Source organism: Molothrus ater, chromosome 1 (assembly GCF_012460135.2).
Source record: "Molothrus ater isolate BHLD 08-10-18 breed brown headed cowbird chromosome 1, BPBGC_Mater_1.1, whole genome shotgun sequence".
In the NCBI taxonomy this organism is placed as follows: Eukaryota; Metazoa; Chordata; class Aves; order Passeriformes; family Icteridae; genus Molothrus; species Molothrus ater.
This window is the reverse complement of record NC_050478.2, coordinates 99,337,439-99,353,517: the sequence shown is the minus strand read 5'-3', so window position 1 is coordinate 99,353,517 and position 16,079 is coordinate 99,337,439.

Sequence of the window (16,079 nt, the reverse complement as noted above, 5' to 3'; positions counted from 1 at the left end):
AGCACGTGGTGGAATCCTTTGAGTAAACACTATTTTTAGTACCTCCTAGTCTCAGTTTTGTGTTTTCAAGCAGACCAGGGACATCATGGTCTAAACTGGGGGGGTAGGTGATTGTAAGGGAGCAGGAAAAAGGAATTATTATTCTATAGATGGGGAATTTTGACTGAAAAGTGTGTGATTTGGTGTCAAAATAAATCCAGATTACCATGTCATTTCCCCAAATTAAGGGCCACTCTAACTTTCAGTGAAAAAACATCTTTGAATCATGTAGTAGTTGATGGGACAGGCATGGAGTACTTGATGAAGTTGCAGTACTCCAGTTCCCGGGGCTGCTTACACTACACACTAATTCAGAAGTGTTTCTTTAACGTAAAATACACTTCAGAGTTTATTAAGATGTTTTCAGTCACATTTGCTGGCAACTTTTCCAGTCTGTCTAGTAACAATCCATCCCCTGGCATATTTCTGGAATGCTTGTAGAATGAGCAAAAGCCTATTGAACAGCAGACTTTTCCTGGGGAAAGCATTTCCACAGAGTGGGCTCATGAATGGCTTCAGTCTGGAGGAAAGAAGGGCTGTGCAAAGTCTACAGGGACTTGGGTCAGCTGGAACACACCACTTTCCAGAGATCATCTAGATCCACTGGGTTTACTCCTCTGGATTTTCTACCCACTGAGGCAGCAAGATCACATGAAGAGAGCCAGACAAAGGCACCCAAGGTGACATGCACTGGTTTTTGAATGGCTAAATTCATTTCAGTATCATGAAGCATAGTTGAGGAAAGCTACAGAGAGGGAGAGACAGAGGTTACATCATATTTGAAGACTTTTTATATGAAAAAAATCACTCTTAAGTTTGCTGGAACCAGGAAACAAATTAAAAAACAAACAGACAAAAAATATAGATGTGTTGCTTTTTATGTCACTAATTCTTTTCACAGAATGACCAACTCACAAAATGGGCGAGTTTGGAAGGGAACACAATGGGTCATCTGGTCCAGCCTCCCTGCTTAAGCAGGGTCATCCCAGAGTACAACGCACAGGATTGTGCCCAGAAAGTTCTTGAATCCAGTGAGGGAGACTTCACAACCACTGACTGATAAATTATTACTCAGAACTGAGTAATTAAATGTTCAACATGGAGAGGAAGGTACTATTTTCCAGAAAAAACAAGAATGTTCAGAGAGAAAATGACACAGCTTTACAACCAGTTTTTCTTGAATTTAGAGAACACATAGGACTGTCTGGACTCAATGATCCTTGAGGGTCCCTTCCAAGTCAGAATGTTCTGTGATTCTGCCTGCATTAAAGGTATAGAACTCCCCTGCAACCCTCTGAAGGAAATGTGAAGGAGAGACTGAATTAGAAATTGGATGGTTGCAGCAAAAATAATTTCTGGGTAGCAAATAAAGGTTTCAGTGAAGGTCAGGAGCTAAAACACTGTCACCTTTATCATGGGGCTGGATGGCTGTAAGTCATGGTGAGAACTTATCTGGCTAGGGACCATTGTGTAAGCATAGAAGAAACATAATGAAAGTATTTTTCTTTTGGTAAAACTGGATAATAACAGATTGACTTACAACTACCTAAGGTGACTCAGTGTAGGGGTGAGTATCCCCACATGTGCCACTGGAGACTGAGATGTGTTTGTCCATTGGTACCAAAACCTGAGGTCATGAGGTTTTGAGATAAGGATAGTAACTGGGAGAGGTAACTGACAAAACAAGTACAGAACAACTCAGAGAGTAGAATGATCATGGGGGTTTTTTGTAATTATGGTGAGGGGAAAAGGAGTGGATTTTGTCTAAATTGTCCATTTTTTTATGTGTTGGTATGACATTATTTTGATTTTTGATGGGAGAAATTTTTGTCTTACTTTGTTTCATTGTTTTTGTTGATGTGAGTATTGGTTGTGTGATGAATGTGGATTTTAGTGATAATCCTTAAATATGTGATTCACAGAGGTGAGGGATGAAATGTATTGGGTTTGCATGGCCTGGTTTTAGTAGTGGGGGTGGGTCTACAGGTGTGGCTTCTGTGAGAAGGTGCCAGAAGCTTCCTTCATGTCCAGCAGAGCTAATCCCTGCTGTCTCCAAGAGGGATATGCCATGGTCAAGACTGGAGCAATCAGAAATGATGGTAACACCTTGGTAATAACATATTTAAAAAGAAGAAAAACAAGCTTTTGTGCAGATATAATTGCAGCCAGAGAAGAGCAGGTTGAGAACATGTGAGAGGAATGGCCCTGCAGACACCAGGGTCACTTAAGAAGGAATGGCTGGAGTGCTGACATTCCCCAGCAGCCCATGGTGCAGACCATGGTGAAGCAGCTGCACCCCTGCAGCCCATGGAGGATCACAGGGATGCAGAGGTCCCCCTGCAGCCCATGGAAGAGATGCATTCCAGAGCAGGCTGTTCCTGAAGGACCACACCCCATGAGGAGTGACCCATGTTGCAGAAGTTTGTGGAAAACTGTTGCCTGTGGGATGGCCTGTGTTTGATCTCAAACACTAGAGAAGTTTGTAGAGAACTGTCTCCTGTGGGATGGTGTCCCCTTGAAGAAGTTTGTGGAGAACTATCTCCTATGTGAGAGGCCCCATGGTAGAACAGGAGAAGGATTCCTCTCCCTGAGCAATAGCAGAAACAGCTTGTGAGGAACTGACCATAACCCCCATTCCTCATCTCCCTGCAGCTCTGGGGTAGGAGGTAGAGCAGGGAAGGAGGGAGGGGTGGAGGAAAGGTGTTTTTAAAGCTTTATTTTACTTCCTTTTATCCTGCTCTGATTTTGCTAGCAATAAATTCAATGAACATCAGTTTAGTGCTTCTCTTCAGAAACATTATGAATTTTCATTCCTTGTGAGCAGGACCTATATTCCTCACCAGTACTGCCCAATAAGTGAATACAGAGATGCTGCAGTGCTGCTTTTTTTTTTTTTTTTTTTTTTTTTTCAGATCTTAAAAGCCACTGAATAAATTTATTGCTTGAGGAAATTTTAAGTAAGTGAATATCATTACTGAAGATCACCATCAAGTTGCCAAGCTGAGGTACACGCAAAGGGAGCATGTGAAGTGAATAAACTTAGTGAACTAAAAAAAGAAGTGCTTTCTTAAGCAGAAAAATATTTCTCAGTGAAGTACATATTTCAACTCACTAGCTTTGATGATCAGTGAATATGTAACACAGACTTCAGTGATAATGACTCCTCCATTAGGGTACAGTTGATCAACTTTAGCTGAATTCCCACTAGCAGAAAATAAAGCCCTGTACAGGGGCATGAGTAAGAAGAAGTGGGGAAAATTGTGTTATGCCTCTGGGTGGCACTAGGTATATTTAGGACTTTCTTGGTGGAGTTTAGAGATTACAGTTCAAATTCTCTCATGCAGAAGTCAAGAATTCAGAGTCAATCTCCTATAGCTTAAGAAAACCATTGGCTATTCAGGTCAAAAAGGAGCCAATTTCCCTTTGAATTTTGCTCTGAATATTTTGTTGCATTTTTTCCAAATTTAGCTACTTGATGAATTAAGTTCAAATTGTCTATTATTTTGTGCATTTCAACTAATATACTATTAATTGCAAAACCCGTTTTTTGCTTGAAAGTTTGTGCTTTGATAAGAGAAGGGGAGAAATATATTGTTGTGAAAAGAAAAAAAATTGAAAATACACAATTTTCACAGTGAAAATTAACCCCCATAATTTTGGAGCCATCTTGCAGGTTTAAAGTACATGGATTCTATAATACTTGGAATACAGGACAGAATCTTGATTTTTTTTGCAGTTTCTAAAAGGAATTGATGATTTCAAGTTTCGTTTGTTCACAAGCCTTCTATCCCACATTTTTATTTTTTCCTTAACAAATGCTCAGTAGGTAAATATCCCAGCTGTTTTATTTGAATACTTAGAGGGGAAATAAGTTCTCATCTTGCTCTGTGCAGTATTGTGAGAGTTATGTATGGTTTATTATAATAGAAAGGTGTGCATGGAGTGGGGCAGAAAGAAAAACGGTGGAAACAGGTGAAGGCAAAAATTGCAGAGGGGCTTATGCTTTTACTTTTCACTGAACCAGCTTGGGCTTTGAATTCACATACTGCAGCATGAATTTCAATCAAAATCCTTGAAAGAAGGTGACTCCTTTAAAATACTGAAGGGCTCAAGGAATTTATTTCAGGTGCCAGTGATCTTATTTACATTTTCAAAAGCAAGAGTTCCAATTGACTGGATTATTACATTGAGACGCTCAGAGCAAACACTTCACTAAGGATGGATCCATGTTCTCTTTCTACTTCCAAGAACACAGGCTCTATTTTTTGTAACAGACAGAAATATTTGTTACCAGGGAAATTTCAGGACCCAAAAGAGAGATTGAAGGACTGAGATTCCGTGTGTATGAAAAACAAACATTAAAGTGAAAGTTGCTCTCAGACTCTGAATCGTCTCAGGAAGAGATAAGACATTAGCAGAGTCAAAGTGGGTTACCCCTGACTTAATGACATCTCAGATACTGTGAATTTGTTGTTTAAAGTCTAGGTAGGTCAATGGTGAAACATTTGTGGATGAAATGAGCTAGAGAAATGTGCATCTTTTGCAACTTAGAGCTGTTAAATAAACATTCTCATGCACTTATCAGCAAACTGTACTGCTTATCTCTCTGAGAAACCTCTATGAATGGACCAACATTTTATTGGATTTGATAATGAGTGCACAATACTGCCTGACTGCTGCAAAAATCCTCTCTAACTTGCTTGACAGCTATTCTTTATGAGGTACTAATTATTCAAAATCTCCAGCTGTTTTAATGGAACACTTAGGTCAGGTGGGTTTCCTGATTAAGTGAGATAAATAGTGTCATTTAGACCAGCCTGGTGCCAGAACCGGTGTACATGAATCATTTTGTAGTTGAAATAACCTGTGTGAAAATGTGCTGTGTACAAAAACCCAGCACAAATTTTATGTACTGTTCAAATTCCGTCCTGAAAAGAAAAGCATACATGATGAACCTCAAGGTCTTAAACTGTCTCAGTACAGAACTGTCTCCTTTGCATTTTGGAATGTTTAATTAACACTCACTGAGTTGTGAGTGGCTTTTTGTGCTTGTGTTTGTCAGAAACCCACTAAAACTGGTGAGATCACAGAGTCAAAATGCTTTCAAATAGTGTTCCCACCCTTGGGATTTCACTGTGTTGTAACATGACTGCTCTGCAGAGGTTTGCATTACACCCAGCTGATCATTACATCCTCAACTGATACTAGCCTGACAACCCATTGCATACTGACAAAACTTTTCAGTGTATCCAGTACATACTTCAGTGCATTTAATGCATTAGGGGTCTTTGTGTCATGGCTGTGCCACGGAGTTGTGGGCTTAGTAGAAATGTTTTTAAGTTTTTGTTTGTTTGGTTTTTTTCTAGTTTAGAATAAAATAAGTAAATTGTACTCAAGTTTTCAAGTTGAAATCCTAAATTATGGCAACCTCAACTTGCTTCTGGAAAGAAATTATAGCTAAGAAACTTGTCTGGAGAAACCAGCCTTGCAAGTTTCCAGCTTGCCAACAGCACACGGCAATGTGTGAGTGGCAGTGCTTACAGGGATAATGACACTCAGGCTTTTTCCCAGTTTGACTCTTACATTGTCCTTCAACACTATTCCCTAATCCTGTATTTCCTGAGATATTAACTACAATTTATTGTTTCTCATTTCCACATGCTGACCCATTCCTTCCCTCACTAGAATAATGAATAATTACCTTTGGGGCTAGAAATAAGTATCTTTAACTACATTTCTTGACCTGGACATCCCCAGTGTTAAGGTCATAAACCTTTCCAATTTTAGTCTCTTGAAACCTTCACACAAGTATTCCACAGCTTTGATCTTATCACCAGGCTTTAGTCAAAGCTCCATGCACAACATGACTTGCCTCTCTACTAGTGACCACTCAAGTTCAAATATCCCTGACTTGGCTTTCCCAAAGTCTTTGTCTCCTTTAAAACTCCAACTTACTTAGAACAGGCTTTCTGAATTGAATATGCTACAGCTGAGCTAAAAGACAAGGTAAAAAAAACCCCCACCCCCCCAACCCAACAAAAGTACAGAGAACCAAAACACCATAAGGTTTGCCTGTAGATATCACAGCCTTGAAGTTATTTTAAATACTGAGGCCTTAAAACCCTAAAGATCCCAAATTCTGGGCTGAAAAAAAAGTATATGTGTGTTTTCATTTGAACACAAGCTGCTGCATCATCTTTGATTTATCTTTGAAACAGATGTGTTTTGAATTGAAGCTAGACTTCAAAGGAGAAAGTAAATGTTCAATAGGAAATATTTTTCTTATTCAAAGTAGAGTCTTAAAGTGTAAAGTTTGCTCTGAAAAGATAAAATTTTATTCTAAAAATTCCATTCCAAAGTTCAGAAATGGTTCAGAGCTTTAGCTCAGAAAAGTGCAGAAAATTACAGTAGTGAACCTTAGGCACATTTCTTCAAACGAACAAGTCTGGAGGGTTAAGTAGGAAGATATAATATCTGGCTGTTGTTATAATTATGTATCGTCATGATAGAAATGCCTTGAACACCCTATTGACACAGTTTTTCAACCAGCTTGACTTAATTTCCCCTATGCAGAGCCCAGAAATAGTCAGATCCTTCTTTTGTTCTTCAGCTCAAGCACTTTGTATCCAAGCTCAGCTCCCTGATATTTTTGTCTTTGTGTCTAGATACTCACCCTTACACATATCCAGGCACATACTTATTTAGACATCTTGCTGAAACCTTCCCTCTTCAGTAAAGCCCTGGGCTAACTCCTACAGTTTTCCTCACATCCTCCCCACCAAGTGTGAGACTTCCTCTCGCCTGTCAGCTTTGCCCAACCACTCCATGCCTTCAGCTTTGCTACTGCTCCTTCCTGTTTCCTCTTTTCTACTTGTGCTTTTTACCAGGCCCTTTCTTGATGTCCCTTCCTTTATACTTCCTCAGCTATCCAGGCCCGTGCTCAGAGCTTATTAGGGCCTCCTACTTTGCTCTGTTCTCCCAAAAAACTTCCCAGTCTTCCATTGGATGGAAGACATACTTCAGCAAGAAGCTTTTTCTACCAATAGTCCAGTCAATTATTTGTAAAAAAGGAAGTCCGCATTTCTCCTAAATTATGGTTTCCAGGCACACATCCTGTTTCCTATTAATAAAGCTGGTATCCTGTGTGAGCAGTGAGCAGGGTCAGGGCTTCAAACATCAATGCCCCGTTCTAACTGTCTAGGACTCTGTTATGATCCAGCTGTATGATCATACATCCCGATGGACACAGAGAATGCTGAAAAATTTTTTGCAAGTGAATAGTCAGCTAGAAGAGATTTCTAACCACGTCCTTAATAATATCTGCTTCTGAATCCCTTTTGCATGTAGTCAAAAATTATGTCTATGTAATATTTGGAGACATCTATCTTGAGTTATTCAAGGTCAAGCTGACATATATAGTAGGGAAGTGATAGCATGTCTTATCTTTAACTTCGCATCTTATTTATAGTACATTTTCTCCTTTTGTATCTTCACTGTGAAGGCAACAATGTTAGTGATAAAGAAGATAAAGAACTGGCAGGCATCTGCGTTTAACCATTCTGTCATTTAGACTGCTCTCAAGGTCTCTGTATAAATAAGCTTTTGTGAACTTGACCACCTTTCCTTTAGTATGTAAGAAAGAGTGATTTGTACTGAAATATGAATGGAAAGCTATATGCACATGGCTTTCTATTACTACATAAAATTGTAGTTAATATATGTATTATAAATGTAAAACCTATGTAAAACCATATACTGGTTATATTTATTATATATATAGACCTATGTGCTGTTCATCCCCACCATGCAAAATGTTAAACCATTTTATAACTTTATTGTTGTCTATAAATACAGAAATAAAATTAGAATGATATTTTATATAAATCTGTGCTTTTCCCCCCCTTAAATATTAATAAAACAACCTGGACTGAAATAATTGTCTGAAAATAAATGAGTTTATATTAAGCCTTAGGCATCATTTGAGGTTACAACATTGCAGCATACCAGACAATCAGTGAATTCATCTGACACCTCCCACTTCTGCTGGATGAACACCCCATTCTAACAGGGAAAAAAGGAACAATATAAAACCAACCAAACAGCACTTCTAGATGTCTTGGAACAGGTTTTTTTTTTTGTTATTGATTTCATCATCTACCAGTGTTGTTTCCGTATCACAATGGTTCTTTACTTCTGGACTTATATGAAGTGGCCTGAATAGCATGACAGATTTCACTTGCAGGATAAAGATATTCACAGATGGGGCTTTTCTTTCCTTGCTGTTCAAATAAGATATCTGAACTTATTGCATCTTCTTTATCACTTCCCTGTTATCACTGCTGTGCATGATGATCTCAGGAAGAAGAAACTACAATATTCCAAGATGTCAAAAGGCAGGCAGTTGTATCATAATTACTGTAAACCAATTGAACTTGGCAGCAGCACTTTTCTGTAGTGTTCTTTTGTCCTCCTCACCTCTTGCTTTTGTCCCATTAGCACTAATCTCTAGATTCTGTTGTGCTGGTGGCATAGAGAAACATGTTCACTGGCACCCTCTGGAGGGCCCTCACAGCCTGAAGGCTGGTTCTGTGGATGTTTCTGGAGGGCACACTAGATCTAAACTGTATGATTAGCCTATTCCTTGCAAACTGGGGTCCAATTCAACAGCCAGTGTTGAACATGCTTATTCCAAATGCTCATCCTCGTTCAGAGGCTGACCAACACAATGCATCCTTCTGAAAAGATAGAGGGGTTTGGGTCTTGACCACTGAACGTTTCTCTGCCCATCCAAAGTGTATTATCAGAAGGGGACTGCAGTGTCTAATCCTAGCTCAGCACGTCTGCTCACACAGTGAGAGCAGAGAACAGCTAAGTGACAGATCCTTCGATAGCAGTCTGTCTGTGTGCTTGGGTCCTGTTCCCTGATTATCCTGAGGCTGAATTTAAAGTTCTGTCCTTGAAGCTCCTAGGAGTCGATGATTTAGAGTATCTCAGAGCACTGTTTTAGTGAGACACTTCCTCTGTGAAGGCGTGGAGGGAAGAGTGAAGGAGTTATCCAGGCTGCCAGGCACCTACACAGAGTGGCTACTGGCTTACTCCCCATCACACAGCTCATATGTGGTCAGAGCTGCACAAAAGACTTCTGAAAAGGATAAAGTCTACACACAGAAAATTTTTTAGTTTAAACTAACAGAAGAAGATTAAACACTGAATTCCATTATGAGACCAGAGGCGAGAGTGACTTCAGGTGTCATCTATTTTATGATTGAAGTTAATATGCTTTTAAAAAAGTGAATCAAAGTAGTATTTCAATTTAAACTGTCTTGTGCAAGTGTCTCACTGACCTGAGAGATAACGAAATGTAAATGGTATTCAAACCTCTTAATTGCTGCCAATAGCAATTCTTTTGTTACTCTGCAAGGAAAACGGTAGAGGCATCTCTTTTAGAGAATAAAGCCCCAGGTAAAAAAGCAGTAAGTACCTCATTAGCAACACTGAGCTACAAGTGTGCCTAAGATCCCACAGACTTCAAGCCAAGTGTTAAAATAGGTTGCACTGAATGGATGACTAAATTGTTCCAATGACAGTCTCTCTTTGATGAAAGGTGCCTAGAGCTACCCTTACTTAGGTTTGCCTACCGTGCCCATCTGTCTTTTACCATTCAATACAGTTCACTTCTCTCTCAATTCCGTATCTTCAAGGTATTTGAAAGTTGAGAATTAGAGATTATAAAATAATAGCCCTTGCAGTAGGCACTCACAGTTAGGAGACTGTTAAAGTGATTGGGTATTTATTTTAGTGAGAGTCACAGAGCACTAAAACAAATAAAACCCACATTAGTTGTGAGTTACTGAAGGAGATGTTCTGAGCCATTGAAACTGGGTGAATCAAGCCTAGGAAATTTAAAATATCCTTTGTGTGCTGGCAGATATATATACACATATATATATATATATATATATATATATATATATATATATAACGTTTTAGTTATACTCTAAGCCAAACTGCAGGCATTTCCTTTTCATCTTCTGTATACTTAATAACTCCATGAAAAGCATTGAATGCCATGATTGAGAGATGACATAAAAGTGCCTGGCCAGTTCCTGCTTGCTTTGCTCACGCAATTAGGTAGTGCCTGCATCAGTAAATCAGACGATGCTTTTTCCAGCACTCAGATGAACTGATTTCTCAGCTGCCTTCAGCAACCAAATGAGAGCACTTTTAGGTGTTTTAGGTATCTCAAAAATGCTCTAAAGTAAAAAAAAAAAAAAAAAAAAAAAAAAAAAAAAAAAGCAAAGCACTTGCCTGAAACAGCCACCTCCTTTTTTTTTGTAGATAAAACATATCATACAAATGGGTGGTGGATGGAAAGGTAACTTGTCAGTCCAGCACAGATATCACTGGAGCCAAGTAGATTCCCAATTCTCACGGTGAATTTTCAAGGCACAAATATAGTGCCAATAAAAAAGGTGCATAAAATTGAGCCATAAATGTATATTTTAAAGTAGAATGCTAAATAAAATCACAATTAAGTAAAATCCAAGAGCTAGTTTCCAAATAAACAAAAAAACCCTACTGTAGAAAAAAAAAAGGAAGTTTGTGTTTGATTCTCATCACATATTTTAACACTTGCTTTCTGGGATGAGGAATGTAGCAGAGAAATCTTATTAGAAGGAAATTTATTTGTCTTGTTAATTCTTTTCTTTATTTCTACTCTTTTGCCAGGAAGAACATTCACTGAAATCATTCAGTGTAAATTAAGTGGTATTTAAAGAGATGCAACTATTCAAAGTGTGCATGTGCTTCATACAGTCACATAAGCCAAACAGTTTGCTTAAAATATTTTACTGCCAGTTCCCAAAATGTATACTCAGTATGGTCTTTTTGGAAGGGCACTGCAGACTATATGTATCCTAGCCTGCATATACCCAGTTCCCTCAGCAGAGTTGGGGCATGCTTCTGGGCACAGGGCTCCAGCCCCTTCCTCATTAAGTGACAGCACAGTCCTAGCACCAGGTATAGTTCAGGCCAGCAGTAACTCTCTCCCTGGCCCCTTTTTGGTATTTACACATTCCAAGGACCACAAAAATAAAAGAATTTATGGATGTGCTTCCCACAAGAGCTTTCCACACCATCTGGATTTATCTGCGGGGGTAAGGATTTTGGGAATGAGTTTGCTACATATGAGGAGCATCCCATTTAAGAAATATTTGAGGTGTGGTCCTTATTCCCTAAAGAAACATCTCCTAAATCTTGCCTCCCCTAGGGCAGATTTCTCCTGCACTGTTGGCTTGCTATGTCACTACAGTAGCTTAACCACAGTTAGTATTCAGGTGATTCAAACTAGAGCAGCTGACTGGGAAAATGATGTGAAAAATACTCCCTCACAAATGTTCCTCATTCCCTGTTGCCTTCTTACTGACCTGCACACCTAAGGCACCACATCTCACCAGCTAGACAAGTGAACTCCAGCCACTTGCCATATGTCAATGGGAAGTATTAATGAGAGAAGTACTTGGACTGGGCTTTGTAAAACTGGAAAATCTCGAAGCGTGAAGGTTCTTCACACTGTCCTGTGACTGCTGTGGATTTAAGTAGGCATTTGGAATTGTCCCAGCACTCTGTCTCTTCTTGACAGAGTTCAAGAAGCATTTGGACAATACTCCTGGGCATATGGTGTGACTCTTGGGGATGCTGCTGTGGAGGGCCAAGAGATGGACTCGATCCTTGAGGGTCACTTCCAAACTGTTTATTCTGTGATTCTGTGACTGATACCACTGTTTAAACTTCCTGGCAAGTTTAGAGTGTGCCAAGAAAATCATAACCTCAACATTTACTGAAATCACCTAGAACATATCTGGCTTTTGGGATGTTCTTTCACTTATACATGTGATAACAATTATAAATTACTGAAATGACCCCTAATCACTATGTCTGATGCATGTTTCTAAACATGGCCCACCTAGAAACTTACAAAAAATGTAAATCTGGCTTGTATTGGTAACAGGATGGAAGAGAGAAAAAGTTGTTGAGAAGTCAAAAAAGAATGTTGAAGAAGCTCAAAATTTCCTATCATCAATATGGTAATGCATTGTTAGACAGCTTTTGTGACAATTTCCTTCAGGTTCTGTAAGGAATAAGGTTTTTAGTCATCTGGAAAAACTTTGTGTGATTAAGTCTGATGAAAAGTGGATTAAAATGAAACAGTAATTAACTTGATTGTAATAATAATAAAAATGAATTATTGTCTTGCTGCTTCATCCAAATTGTTTTCTATTTATCACTTCTACATCATAAGCATTTGTTGTAAGTTTCCAAGCTTTTTCATTATTTTCAATGATAATGTACTATAGGGTGCCAATCAGCAAATTAACCACGTATTTTGTGAATAGAAAAATAAGTAGACTCAAAATAATTCATTAATAAATATGATAAATAAATTTTGTTATTAAGACATCAAATAATGTCCTCTTTAACATCACACAAGCATGACATTCTTAAAAGACTTATCAGAATTGGGATTTTAGCTGTTTAAAAATACTATATGGTGGTAGGGCAATTAATTTCAGAAAAAGAAAAGCAAAACACTCATGAGTTACACATAACCTGAAGTTAGATTTTTAAAATATGAATTTCTTTATGTCTTTATTTTGTATAATATTGCTAGATGATTCTTAATGCAATCTCATTTGTATGCATATAGCTTTTTTCATTTCATAATGACAGCTTATCTGTTCAGTGCCTGGTCAAGAAGTATACTAACTGGTAGATGTTCACAATATTTTCTATCCTGTGCATGCTAAGTTGGTCCTAATTAAGCAGGATTAAAGCAGCATTGATGCTTCCATGTGAAATAAAAAACCCTCACTACCAAGGTCCAATTTACGTTCTTATTATTCAACACATGTGAAAATAAAATAGCTTTGGCACAATAAATGAGGATTCTTTGACAGCAATCCAGCGTCTCCATACATTTGGAATTGGTTTCTTTGCTCGAATTGATAACAAATATCTGATGTGGAGAAAATGCTCCCTTTTGGTTTTCTGACACCATGCTATTTCACACTGAATTACGCTATGTTAGACGATGAGCCAAGCAGTGGGGGAGGAGGAAAGGGAGAAGGGTGGGTGGGGAGAAGAGTGAATGTGTGACATAATCTAAAGGAGCTTTCAAATAATTGGAAATAGAGAGGAAAGAGCAATATATCAGGAGTCCCCATTAAGTGCTGCAGTGTGGGTTCAAAAGGGCATAGGTCCTGACCCTTGCCTTCCTAATCACTTATTTATGGCTTTCAGAGGCACAGGATTATGTAGTGACACTGTGACAACATGCAGATCCAGAAGAGCAGCATCTGTGTGGCTGGCAGACTCTAAAATCTCAGCCACAGAAAACTTCTTGGTAAATGAAGCATCATTATAAAACAAAGAACAAAATACAAAATCCCTGACAGGGATTAGAATAAACGGTTAATACTTAATAAAGACTGACAAAATCTGCTACCCAAGCACTTAATAATTTACCAGTGGTTTATTGTGATATGACACTTCTGTAATTTATTTTACTTTAAAGTCATGTAATGAAACACTGTGTTGTAAATCTAAGTTGTTTTCTTCCTACAGGAAAGAGAGAAAAGCATCAGGCTAAAAGAGTCTAAAAGATGTTTAATGCAGGTGACAAGAAGGAAATGTAATAGAAATAGTTGTGGAAACTGTTCAAACACTCATTTGCTTGTGGAAATCTCAATTTCTCTATATCCTAATGGCTGAAAAAATTATTTAAAATGCTTGTGAAGATGCCTGTCACAGATTCAGGCTGTGATAGCCAACAATGAGTGTGCATGGCGTAATTGGCACATCAACTGGCAGGGGCTGATGAGGTTGTAACATTCTCTCTAGTCTAGACTCTTCTGATTACATCCAATTTGCTTTCCCTTTTTACTGACAAACTTGACTTCCAAATTATGGTAATGTTATCATGCTCTTTATACTGGTTGTATTTACATTTCCTTATCTCAAGATCAGTTTAGAGAAATTCAACAGAAAACAAGTTTTCCTTGTTAAGTTTTTTCATCATCCAGCCAGTTTCTGAGATATTTGCTGGTCACTTATTGTTTTTTGTGTTCTTATTTACATCCAGACTTCTCCCAACAGTAATTCAGAAAAATTAGATAGAAATTTAAAACCTAGACATTAAGTAGTGCTCTGTGTGAGGCAAAAGAGCAATAAGTTGGAAGTTTAAAACAGCTCAATTTAAACTAGTTTTGTGCATTTCACCTATAGGAAATTTGAGATTAGTTGTTTAAAATAACTGCTGTGCACCTCATCTAGAGTGTGCATTGAGGAACAGCAAACACAAAGCTGGTCTTTAGACCTGAGTTCAAAGATTCTGTAGCTTACATCTCAGGTTTCTGAATGCTATGAAAATGGAAAATTTATTTGAGAAAAAAATGCTTTTTGTTTCTCAAAACAAAAAATTGTTACTGTAAAATCTTTTTGCAGGTTAAAAAACCCCAAACCCACAACCTCCTCCTGCATTGTAGAACGCCTTAAAAGAAAGGCCACTTTGCTGCATGTACACAATGCCACTCTGCTCAAATTCTGATGAAGTTTTGAAAGACAAATTCCATCTCAAAGAAATGGCTCTGCTGCTTTTGTTGGAACAGAATGTCACAGTCTTCTCTGTGGAAAGGAAGCTGGTTAATCAGTGTGCAAAGTTGATTAAGGCAATATTTTCTAATTGGCCTAAGTGACTCCAAGCCCCGCCTTTTGAAATAACTTTGAAACTCGTTCTCCTCAAGTAGAAAAGTTTGAAGACATAAAGAGACCCTTTTGATTTCAAAATGCAAAGGCTAAATAAATGGCCCTGGAGCAGTAAATGACCAAAACCTTAGCTGCAGAGAAATAGGAAAGAGAATGAACAAAGCTATGCTTATTCAAAAGGGACACAGGACAGAAAAGAATTTTCCTCTAGCTAAGATACCTTTTAAGGTGTGGTGGCAGAATACCTCCAGCAAATTTGCAGTATTGAGCACTCTACTTTTCTTTTTGATTTGGAAAATCCAACATTTTTCTGCTTTAATGCTGACATTCTTCACAGCATGAATAGCTATACCAATCCTTAAGGAGACTTTCCAGAATACCTTCAATATGTAAATGAGTAATAAAACCCATTTTGCTTGAGTATGCAAATCTGACATACATTAAAGAATCATAAGCCTGAAACATATTTTCATTGAAATGAGAAAATATGTCAGCAATGTAAGCAAAGCAAAGGCCTGATTTAGGTCCAGGTGTCTTTAGCTGTGCAAGACTAAGCTCTACACTTTGCTGAACTCCTTCAGATTCCTGGTTTTTACTCACACCCTATCACTCTACCTAATATTACGCTTTTATTCTCTTACCCTTCTGCTGTCTTTGCTTCCTCTTGTGTTGTGAATTGCATGAGACATTTTTGCCATGGTGATCTTGCATCTTTAAATCTCTCTGAAACTCTTCCATCTTTTTAACTCACCGGTCTTTATCTTGATGTACCAGAACTGATAACCCAATTCTTACTTTCCCCCTGCACTCCTCCCCCACCATTTTAACTAATATTATTGGTCCTGTTTCTTCTGAAAATAAGTAATAAGCAGCACTGTTAAAATGAGCATGTTGTACTGAAGTGAAAAGGCAGCCTGTGAAGCCTGTTCTTTTGCACACAACATCAATACCTCTGGCATACGTCTGGGGACTGGTATATCTGTATCATTGTTAATTAGTGAAAATCTTTTTATCTCATGTTTCTTTGAGTGTTTATTTAATGTTATCTACTTAATGTCTTACAAACATCTCAAAAACAGCCACAATCTTTGTTCCAATCTCAGGTCCATTTGTATCTTTGTTCCAATCTCAGGTCCATTTGTATCAGTTTGCTATTTAAAGTCCAGAGCAATTCATAGTTAACTGTTTCTTCTGTAAGAGAAGTGACATGAAAATCTTTGCATTATGAACCATTTGGGTATTTATTCTCTTTCTACGGAGCACTGAACTCAGCTGTG